The sequence below is a fragment of the Halichoerus grypus genome, chromosome 3 (assembly GCF_964656455.1).
Source record: "Halichoerus grypus chromosome 3, mHalGry1.hap1.1, whole genome shotgun sequence".
NCBI lineage: Eukaryota > Metazoa > Chordata > Mammalia > Carnivora > Phocidae > Halichoerus > Halichoerus grypus.
In genome coordinates this window covers 13,293,908-13,304,819 of record NC_135714.1, presented here as the reverse complement: position 1 = coordinate 13,304,819, position 10,912 = coordinate 13,293,908, and positions in this window count along the sequence as shown.

The window sequence follows — 10,912 nt, the reverse complement described above, 5'->3', positions numbered from 1 at the left end:
TTAACTGACTGAGCCACCCAGGAGCCCCAATAAATAAATCTTGAAAAAAAAAAAAGAAAATTAGTTAATTTCGATAATGGTTTGAATTTTTCACCAAACTATTGGAAACAAATAAATCTGGAAATTCGTTCTATTGAAGGTGAAACATTGTAATAATAATAATAATAATAATAATAATATAACATTATTGTGAATATTGCCATAAATTAAATTAAAAAGTTTAATATTGAAGATGAAATTACTTTTAACATAATACAATTTTTGGTGCAACACAATGTCAAAGTAAAACAAAATTTTCACTAAACTGTGAAATGTATAGAGCTAAGTTGTGCTTGGAATTAGCTGCATCTAAATAAGCTGTGATATTCTACTAATTAATTTGGGGCGCCTGAGTGGCTCAGTCAGTTAAGCGTCTGCCTTCAGCTCAGGACATGATCCTGGGGTCCTGGGTTTGAGCCCCACATGTAGCTTCCTGCTCCCCAGGGAGCCTGCTTCTCCCTCTCCCTGTGCTGCTCCCCTGCTTGTGCTCTTTCTCTGTCAAGTAAATAAATAAAATCTTAAAAAAAATAAAATAGAGTTTTGCTGTCAAATTTTACACAATTTTTATACAAAAACATTTTCTAAACATTTCTTGTGATTAAAGTTGGATTAAAAAAAATCCTACTTGCGGGCACCTGGGTGGCTCAGATGGTTAAGCGACTGCCTTCGGCTCAGGTCGTGATCCTGGAGTCCCAGGATCGAGTCCCGCATCAGGCTCCCTGCTCAGCGGGCAGTCTGCTTCTCCCTCTGACCCTCCCCCCTCTCATGCTCTCTCTCTCATTCTCTCTCTCTCTCAAATAAATAAAATCTTTAAAAAAAAAAAATCCTACTTGCTTTTTTTCAGCTGCCTACTAATAATCAGATATTAGAAATGTTTGAATCTATAGACAAGAGGTGATTGAAGCTTTCAACAATTTCAAATTTATTAAACATAAAATGCAATTTGGAAAAACAGTACAACTTTATGAGAACATTTAAATTCTAAAACCATTAATTCTTTAGAAAATACCTTTGATATTGTACTAGAGACAGATATGGTTAAGAAATTGATTGAAGTACTTGATGTATGAAGAATACTTATTCTGCTTGTTATTTTTAATGTTCAAAAAATCAATATAAAGAAATTTTTCTTCCATTGTGCTATAATGGTCATGAATGTGTTTTTTTAAAGAAAAAATTTACTTTTTTTAAAAGAGTTTATTTATTTGAAAGAGAGAGAGAGAGAACATGTGTGCAAGCACAAGCAGGGTGAGTGGCAGGCAGAAGGAGAAGCAGGCTCCCTGCTGAGCAGGGAGCCCCACAGGGGACTTGATCCCAGGACCCTGGGATCATAACCTGAGCTGAAGGCAAGTACTTAACCGACTGAGCCACCTAAGTGCACGAAAAAATTTACTTTTGAAAACGTTTTTGAATAGAATTATTTTATAAGTGTCTACCTATTTAATAAAACCAACTTGTTGGTTAGTAAATACATATTTCCAAAATTATATAATTGCAATTAAAAAAAAAAACTCTTACTTTAAAAAGTGTCCCAGTTTGAAGGATCAATTATGTGGTCATTCTAGGATTGGGAGTGATCAGCCCCAGTCGAAATCCCCAAGCTGAGCGTGAGAGATGAGGAATTCTCCAAAGGGAATAAAGAGGGAATGGGTGCTAGATAGACCAACCCGATGGTGTACATAGCCTCCCCTTATCTGAGGTTTTACTTTCCCCGGTTTCTGTTATCCATGATCAACCACAGTCCAGAAGTAGACAATCCTCCTTCTGACATCTTGTCAGAAGGTCAATAGTAGCCTAATGCTACGTCACATGCCTACATCATTCACCTCTCATCTCATCATGTGGGCATTTTGTCATTTCACATCATCACGAGAATATAGGTGAGTTCAGTACAGTAAAATATTTTGAGAGAGAGGGGCAACATTCACATGACTTTTATTATATTGTTAAAATTGTTTTTATTTTATTATTATTGTTAATCTTTAACTGTGTCTAATTTATAAATTAAACTTTATCATAAGCCTGTATGTACAGGAAAAAACATAGTCTATGTAGGGTGTGATACTATGTGAAGTTTCAGGCATCCCCCGTGGATAAAGTGGGGACTACTCTAAACCCAAGTACCAGATCAGGACTCAGGCTTTCTGGCTGTACTTCTGATGCTCCAGTGCTGAAGTTCATTTTCCATTCTCCTCTACTCTTTCAAGGCATAACATTCCATCCTTGTGGCCCTCTGTTTGCCAGCTTCTCAGGGCAGTTCCAAAAAGCATAGTTTCCTTGAGGTCCCTGACAGCAGCCAAGAGGTTTCTTCTTTCAACATTTCTACAAGCTGCAAAGAGAACACGTATCAGTTCACTGTAAAACAAATTCATAATGCTTAAGTCGTTGTTCTCAGCAACATGAGTAAAAATTGGAGCAGAGGCAGAAGCTTTCAAAGAAGCCCTCAGGAAAGACGAGAAGAGACTAAAGTACTACACAAGTAGTAGATTTCATCAGCTTCTCCCACTCCCACCCCCAGGGTCCCCCTCACCCCCTGCCATAATAAGCTATGGTTGCCAAAGCAAAGTCGTCACTCCATTAATTATGAAGTAAGGAGAAAAAAATGGGTATTGATCTTAAGCAATTCCATTCTACTCATTCAGTATTAACTGAAAGTTATTCCTCTGATACCACTTAAAAGAAATCTTCTGAGGCACGACAGAAAATAATGTTTAAAATATTCATTCAAGGTTAAGCGAACTCAGAGTTGAACTTCTATAAACAATATCTTAAAGTCTGAACTGGATTTTATGTGCAGGACAGAATGATTTCTGAATTCTCTTTAGAGCTCATGCTTCAAGAACTCGCCTTCTGATGTGCATGGTCAGGGGTGGACGGAGTGTGTGTCAGCAGGTGCTGGGGTATTGTGCCGCCCCTCACGCGGAAGTGCCCCGGGTGAAAGCCACATTCATTCATTCACTTACTGATTTATTCCATCACTCTTTCTGAACACCAGGATTTGGGTAGCACCAATTTAGGTATGACGTTATACCAATCCAGATATGATATACCAATCTAGGTATAATAATATACTACTCTAAGTGTAGTATTTTTGGCTAATGCTTATATAATGCTGACTATATGCAATATATTGTTCTGAATGCTTTATACATATTAACTCATTTAACTTTCACTACAACTTAGGGGGGAAATATAAACATCATCACTCCACTTTACAGAGGAGAAAACTGAGGCATGAAGCTAAATAACCTGCCCAAGGTCACATACCTGGGGTACAGCCACAGTTTGGACCCAGGCAAGCTAGCTTTAGAGTGTGTGCTCTTAATTGTTATGCCTTGCTGTAGCTATTACAAATATCTCTTCTATCTACAGTAACATCCAAGATGTCCTTTAGTGACTGTAAAACGCTTTTAGTTCAGAATGTCTATCCCCGCACTCTAGAACAAGAGCTGAATAGATTTATATGCTTTTAAAGGGTGATACAGTGAGCTTTGATATTTATTTCAGTCTCTTTTTAAAGGAATTGGTGAAACCTTTATGTAGAAATGCCTAAATCTCTGTTCTAGATTATGTTATTTTAATTTTTTAGTGGAATGCATATAGATTTAGGGGTAAGAAAGACCTCATTTGTTATTGAAACTCCACCACTAGTTTTCTTACCAGCAAAATAAGTAGATCCATGCCAACTTGGCAGGGTTGTTGTGGGAGTTAATAGAGACTAGTTTTTTGACTCTGGGGATGTTCTACAATTTAATTTTTACTGTAATTCAGCACCTAACCTAGTGTCTCTTACCTTATAGGAGTTTAATAAATATTGATTGAGTGATGAATAAAAGTGCCTGAAACATATTATATTTTATTGCCTCTGAGAACACTTTTTCATATTTTAACTTTTCCAAAGTTAGGACATGTCCCACAATCAATGGAATATCACAATGGATCTCAGCCTAATGGATGCTGAGATGTAGTTGTCATTGCCCATAAAGCTGTGAACTTGGTTGTTATTCCAGGAGCATTCAAGGAGTGAATATAAGTCCTGGCTGCTATTTGAAAATCTTCCATCAACTTTTCTGTAAAAGACTATACACCAAAACTTGCAGAATGGGTGCTAGTGGTTTGGAAGAATACCCCCAGAGACAAGAGTACAACTGCTAGATCATCAATGCATTTGATGGCATAGAGGATGGTATTCTATGGAAAAGGAAAAAGTATGTATCACTCTGAGCCAAAAGGGACTTAGAAGGTTGAACACTGAGTGTAAGCATTTTGAGTAATAACTTAGGCAGTTTATTCTCTCTCTCTATTTCTTTTTGTGTACCTATGAAAATGATGCAAGATAAAAGTACATGTTGAGATGAATCTAAAAAGCCCTTTCAAATAGAATTATGAATGATAAGCTAGCATTGTGTTGTTAAATTGGCAGTGTTCTTTTCTTTTTTGGTGTTGCATGTATTAAGAGGTCCATTATGTGGTTGGGTTTGCAATAATGCCATGTTGGGCTCATAAAATATGATAGTATGAGTTCAGTAAATTATAGATACTAGCTATTAATTAATAAATAATAATTATTATTTAATTTAAACATTATCTAATAGATTTATATTGAAAACAGATCCTCTAGTATGTACATTCCACACATACAGCATACAAACATATTTTCCCAGTCAGGAATTTTCTGTTTAGCAGTTTACTGCATTCTCATGTGTCTTGCTACCAGGGAAGGGTCTGTGTGGAGTTCAAGCCAAAATCTTTGTCTTCAAATCATATTGGGAGTCTCTCAGTAGGATCCATAGGATGATCTTGCCTCCCAGTTTTCTGACTCTGAAATGTGAATGCCTTTAGGAGGCCAGTGGTTCCTAACCTGGGGTCTGAGAATGTAGTAATAAGAACATAAAAGTGGTTCAGGAAACTTAAATGGACATTTACTAACTGGAAGGCAATGAGGCCAAGGTTGAAAAACTTCATTTCACCTTCAATTTTGAAATATATTTTTGCTGGGTATAGAATTCTAGTTTGAGGGGCGCCTGGGTGGCTCAGTTGGTTAAGCGACAACCTTCGGCTCAGGTCATGATCCTGGAGTCCCAGGATCGAGTCCCACATCAGGCTCCATGCTCAGTGGGGAGTCTGCTTCTCCCTCTGACCCTCCCCCCTCTCGTGTTCTCTCTCTCTCATTTTCTCTCTCTCAAATAAATAAATAAAAATCTTTAAAAAAAGAATTCTAGTTTGATACTCTTATCTTTTAATACTTTTATGATGTTGCCCCAATGTCTTCTCACTTAGGTTGTTTCTAATGAGAAGTCTGCTCTGATGATTGTCTTTATTCTTTTGTATATAATGTGACTTTTTTTTCCTCTGGCTGGTTAATGGCCTTACCTATTAATTCTATTGCCAGTGTTCTTTCTTTTTTTTAAAAGATGTATTTATTTATTTGAGAGAAGGGCGGGAGGGGCAGAGGGAGGAGAGAGAAACTTAAGCAGACTCTGCACTGAGTGCTGAGCTTGATACGGGGCTCGATCTCACGACCCTGAGATCATGACCTGAGCTGAAACCAAGAGTCTGATGCTCAACTGACTGTGCCACCCAGGCAGCCCCTCGGTGTCATTTCTGGATCTATCCCTATTGATTTTTCTCCTGATTATGAGTTACGTATTCCTGCTTCTTTGTATCTCTGGTAATTTTTTTAAAAGATTTATTTATTTATTTTAGGGAGAGAGATGGAGCAAGCAAGTACAAGGAGGGGCAGAGGGAGAGAGAGAAAATCCTTAGCAGACTCTGCATTGAGCATGGAGCCCAACGGGGCTCAGTCTCACGACCCTGAGATCATGACCTGAACTGAAACCAAGAGTCGGATGCTTAACTGACTGTACCACCCAGACACCCCTCTGGTAATTTTTTTTTAAGAAGACTTTTTAGAGCAGTTTTAGGTTTACAACAGAAATGAGAGGAAGGTACAGCAGTTTCTCATTTACCCTTTACCCGTTGCCCGCACACATGCATCACTCCTCTCTTATCAACAAAACTCACCAGAATAGTACTTTTTTTTTTTTTTAAATCAAGGATGAACCTACATTGACACATCATAATCCCCCAAAGTGCATGGTTTACCTTAGGGTTCCCTCCTTATTTTCTATATTCTATGGGTTTGGACAAATGTATAATGATATATATATATGATTATAATATCATAAAGAGTATTTTCACTGCCTTAAAAATCCTCTGTGCTCTGCTTATTTATCCCCCTCCAGCCCCCAGCAACCACTGATCTTTTTTATTGTTTCCATAGTTTAGCCTTTCCCAGAATGTCATATAGTTGGATCCAAAGAGTATGTAGTCCTCTCAGATCCACTTCTTTTGCTTAATAATCTGCATTTAAGATCCTCCATGTCTTGTCATGGCTTAATAGCTTATTTCTTGTAAGTGCTGAATAATATTCCATTGTCTGGATGTACCACAGTCTATCTATCCATTCACCTGCTGAAGGATATCTTGGTTATTTCCAAGCTTTGGCAATTATGAATAAAGGTGCTATGAACATTTGTGTGCAGGTTTTGTGTAGACATGTTTTCAACACATTTGGGTAAATATCATGGAGTGCGACTGCTGGATCATAGGTAAGAGTACGCCAAGCTGTCTTCCAAAGTGGCTGTGCCATTTTGCATTCCCACCAGCAATGTATGAGAGTTCCTTCTACTCCACGTCTTCACCATTATTTGGTATTGTCAGTGTTCCAGATTTTGGCTATTCTAACAGGTGTGTAGTGGTATCTCGTTGTTTTAACTTGCATTTCCTTTTGATGTCTGATGTGGAGCATTCTTTCATATGCTTACTTGCCATCTATATATCTTCTTTGGTGAAGTGTCTGTTAAGGCCTTTGGCCCATTTTTTAATTGGGTTGTTTGTTTTCTAATTGTGAATTTTATGAGTTCTTTGCATATTTTGGATAATAGTCCTTTATCAGATGTATCTTTTGTAAATATTATCTCTGTCCGCAGCTTGTCTTCTAATTCTCTTGATATTGTCTTTCACAGACCAGAAATTTTTTGTTTTAATGAAGTCCAGTTTATTAATTATTTCTCTTTCATGGATTGTGTCTTTTGTGTTATATCTAAAAAGATATAATCATACCCAAGGTCATCTAGGTTTTCTCCTATGTTATCTACTAGGAGTTTTATAGTTTTGCATTTTACATTTAGGTCTATGATCCATTCATGCTTGACTATATATATATATGTATATATATATGTATATATATATACATATATATATATTTTTTTTTTTTTGGAGAGAGAGAAAGAGAATCAGAGAGGAGAGAGAGCAAGGGGGAGGGCAGAGGGAGAGGGAGAGAGAGAATCTCAAGTAGGCTCCATGGTCAGCATGGAGCCTGATGCAGGGCTTGATCTCATGACCCCGAGATCGTGACCTGAGCCAAAATCAAAAGTCTGATGCTTAACCTACTATGCCACCCAGGCACGCCAATGCTTGACAATTTTGGATTCAATGCCAGACATTGTGAATTTTACCTTTTTAGGTGCTGAATATTTCTGTATTCCTATAACCATTCTTGATCTTTGCTCTGGGATGCAGTTTGGTCCTTTCAAAGTTTGCTTTTGGCTTTATTAATCAGGACTAGAGGAGGCTTTAGGTCTTACTACTGAGGCAGTACCCTTCTGACTACTCTAGCTGATGCCCCATGAATTGCAAGGTGGTGGAAATGAGCTATTCTTGGCCTTTTTTGAGCCATGGTGATGATGCCTCTGATCCTTTAGAGCATTCTCCCTGCACACAGCCCTGTTTCAGGTAGTTACTCCCAAAGCAACAGGACTCAGCTGAAGATTTCACTGGGAGATCTTCACAGCTCTCTTTCTGTCTCTGTCTTTGTGTTTTTCTCTCCTCTCTGTCTCTCCCTTTGTGTATATAGAGCTCTCTCCTTTCTGGTACCCTGTCCTGCAAACTCTGGTTCACTTGGCCTTTCCGGACTCCCAGATTCATCAGATGAACTCAGAGATACTGCCAGGCTTCTCCTATCTTTCCCCTTTCTGCTGTGTAGCCTGGAAATGCTCCCCAAAGGGTATTTATTTCCCCTTTCTCACGGAGTACTGTTCTGTGCTGCTTGATGTCCAAGAACACTGTTATTTCACTTGTGTTATCAGTTTGTTTTAGTTCAGGGCTTTGGATTTGGATAAACCTGGGTTTGATTCCTGGCTCTAGTGTTCACTGTCGGTGTGACTCTATATTTTATTTGTCATTATCTTAATTGAGCATGTTTCCACGTCTCTCAAATGGAAGTGATAACACCTACTTTGCAGAGTTATTGAGGGATTAATGAGATGATGTATGTAAAACACACATAAATAGCTGATGTGTGTTAGGCACTTATGGGATAGGTTTTTTTACATATCAGCCAATTTAATCTTTGTAATTATCTCATGAGACAGATATTATCATTTTACAGAGAAGGAAACAGAACTTGTATTATCAGGGCCAGCTTTCAAACCCAGGCCATCTGGCTCCAGATCCCTGTTCTCAAACACCACCCTCTACTGCCACGCTGGGCATGACAATGGTCACTCAATAAATGGTGATTATTATTATCCTTCACTACCTGGAATAGCCAATTTTTATTTGGAATTACATCATGCTGATCAGAAACCCATACTGACATTCTGATGAATAAAAAAGAAATCTTACTTATATGCAGCCTGGGAATATTTCAAAACAAGAGGTCCCCAGGGGGGGATACTTCCTCTCCCTCTATGCTCTCTCAATCTTAGTATGGGTCTGCACTATGATAGACATATGTGACTACTTAGATTTAACTCAATTACAAATAAATTTAGTTCCTCAGATGGCACTAGTTATATTGTAAGAGCTCAGCAGCCACGAGGGGCAAGTGGCTACCACATCACAGCTCAGATACGAGTCATTTCCATCATCATAGGAAGTTCTCTTGGACAGCACTGAGTTACGTTCTTATCATGTCTCTCACCCACATTGCTACCCCTGAAGTTATCTCTAGGTTCTTCAGTATGTCTTCCTTGTTCACTCAGTAAATATTTATTTGGCATCTCCCAGACCTTGGGGGATATGACAAGAGCAGAATCACACGTGGGCCACTTTCATACTTCTTCCCCCAGCCTCAACAGCTCCTTACAGGCCATATTCTCCTGGCTTCCTTAGCGATCCACTTTAGCATGTAAGTCTGAGCATATCTCCCTTCTTAGAAGCCTCCAGGAGCACTTCCCCTGATAAGATAATCTCATGGCTCCTTAGCCTGCACCATGGTCCTCCAGGATCTGGTGCCCACCTCCACTTGCAGCCCTTGGCCTAGTGCAGAGGCTCATGGAATGTCTGCCGCCAGGGGCCCTCCTGGAGCCATGACTCCAGCACCAGTGCTCCAGAGGTCTGTTCTGCAGCCTTGCTCTCCCAGGCACTGAGAACCAGGAGCCTGGAGCTGGCCCCTCACACAGGGGCTGTGGCAACCCCTCCAGGAAACTCTCCAGCCATGCAGTCCCCTTCCTTTATCTTGACCAACTCCAGCTCATCCTTCAAGATTTCGCTCAGGTGGCACCGTCCCCTCAGTGGTCCTTGGACCTTGTACCTGCTTCTATTATGGGGCTTAAATGCCAACAGTTCAACCAATATTTGAGTACCTCCTGTGTTCCACACACGAGGCTAAGCTCTGTGGATGCAAAGCCAAATGGGACTGGTCCCTGCCTTCTAAGACCTCTGCATTTACAGAGGGAGATAGTCCACAGACCCACCAAATAGAATATACAGTGGGACACACAGGATAATGGAAGGAACACAAAGCAGGGAGGTAATGCAGGCTCAAGAGATGTTGTTAAGATAGGGGCAGTAGCTTCTGGGAGGCTTTTGTCTAAACACAGTGATGGCCACATAGTAGAGTTTCCACAGATAACTGTGGAATAAATAAACAGATGCATAATAATAATAGCCAACAGGTGTTGTGCACATATTATGGACCCAGCCCTGTGCTAAGTGGTTTTACATGCATCCTCTCACGATTCCACATTACCACCTAGAAGTTATGAATATCAATGCCATTTTACCAATGAGGAGACTGAGGCTTAAGTCCCTTGTCCACAGTCACCCTAGCTAGTAAGTGCTGGAGTAGCATTTGAATCTAGGACTATCTGATACTAAAGCCTGGTCTGTTTATCACCATGCCAGACTCTTGCCCATTATGAGTGCAGTAGGGCTTTGTGGAATGAGTAAGAGTTTCTCATGGAAAACAAGGGTGACAGACTTTCACAGTGATGGGAAAAGCAAAGGTATTTTAAAGGTGAGGCTCAGAGAGGTTAATTAATTTGCCCAGGGTCACATAGTGGGGATTGGGAGTTTAAGAATGTTTCAGAGCACTCATTAAATGCCAAGCCTGGAGAGGATGAAATGAAAAATAGAAGAAGTTCTTCTTTTTTAAAACCCGCTTCGCTCCCCCACTTGCTACGTAAAAATGAAAAGGCTATTGATTGGGAGGGCAAAATGTGCAGCTAGTAATGAGATTCCCTCTGAAAAATCCTTTAAAGTCTCCGTAATTAATTTATTTGGGAGATGGCACCACCTGCACGTGCAAAGCGTTGAAATTATGAACAGCCCTGCTTGAGTCACCGCCTGAGGCCGTAGGGTCTGAGCCCGGGCATCGGGGCCGGGTCCGCACGCCGCTGCTCCGCCGCCCTCGGAGTCCTGTTCTCTGCGTCAATTATTGATCACGCCCGGGGTTCGAGCTGTCATCTCTTCCTCGGCCGCAGCAGCTCAACTCGGCTGCGGTCTCTGCCCCTGTTCCTGCCATGTTGGGCTGAGCCAGGAGCAGGAGGTCTGGGGAGGAGGCCGCGCGGAGAAGCCCCTGGCCCTG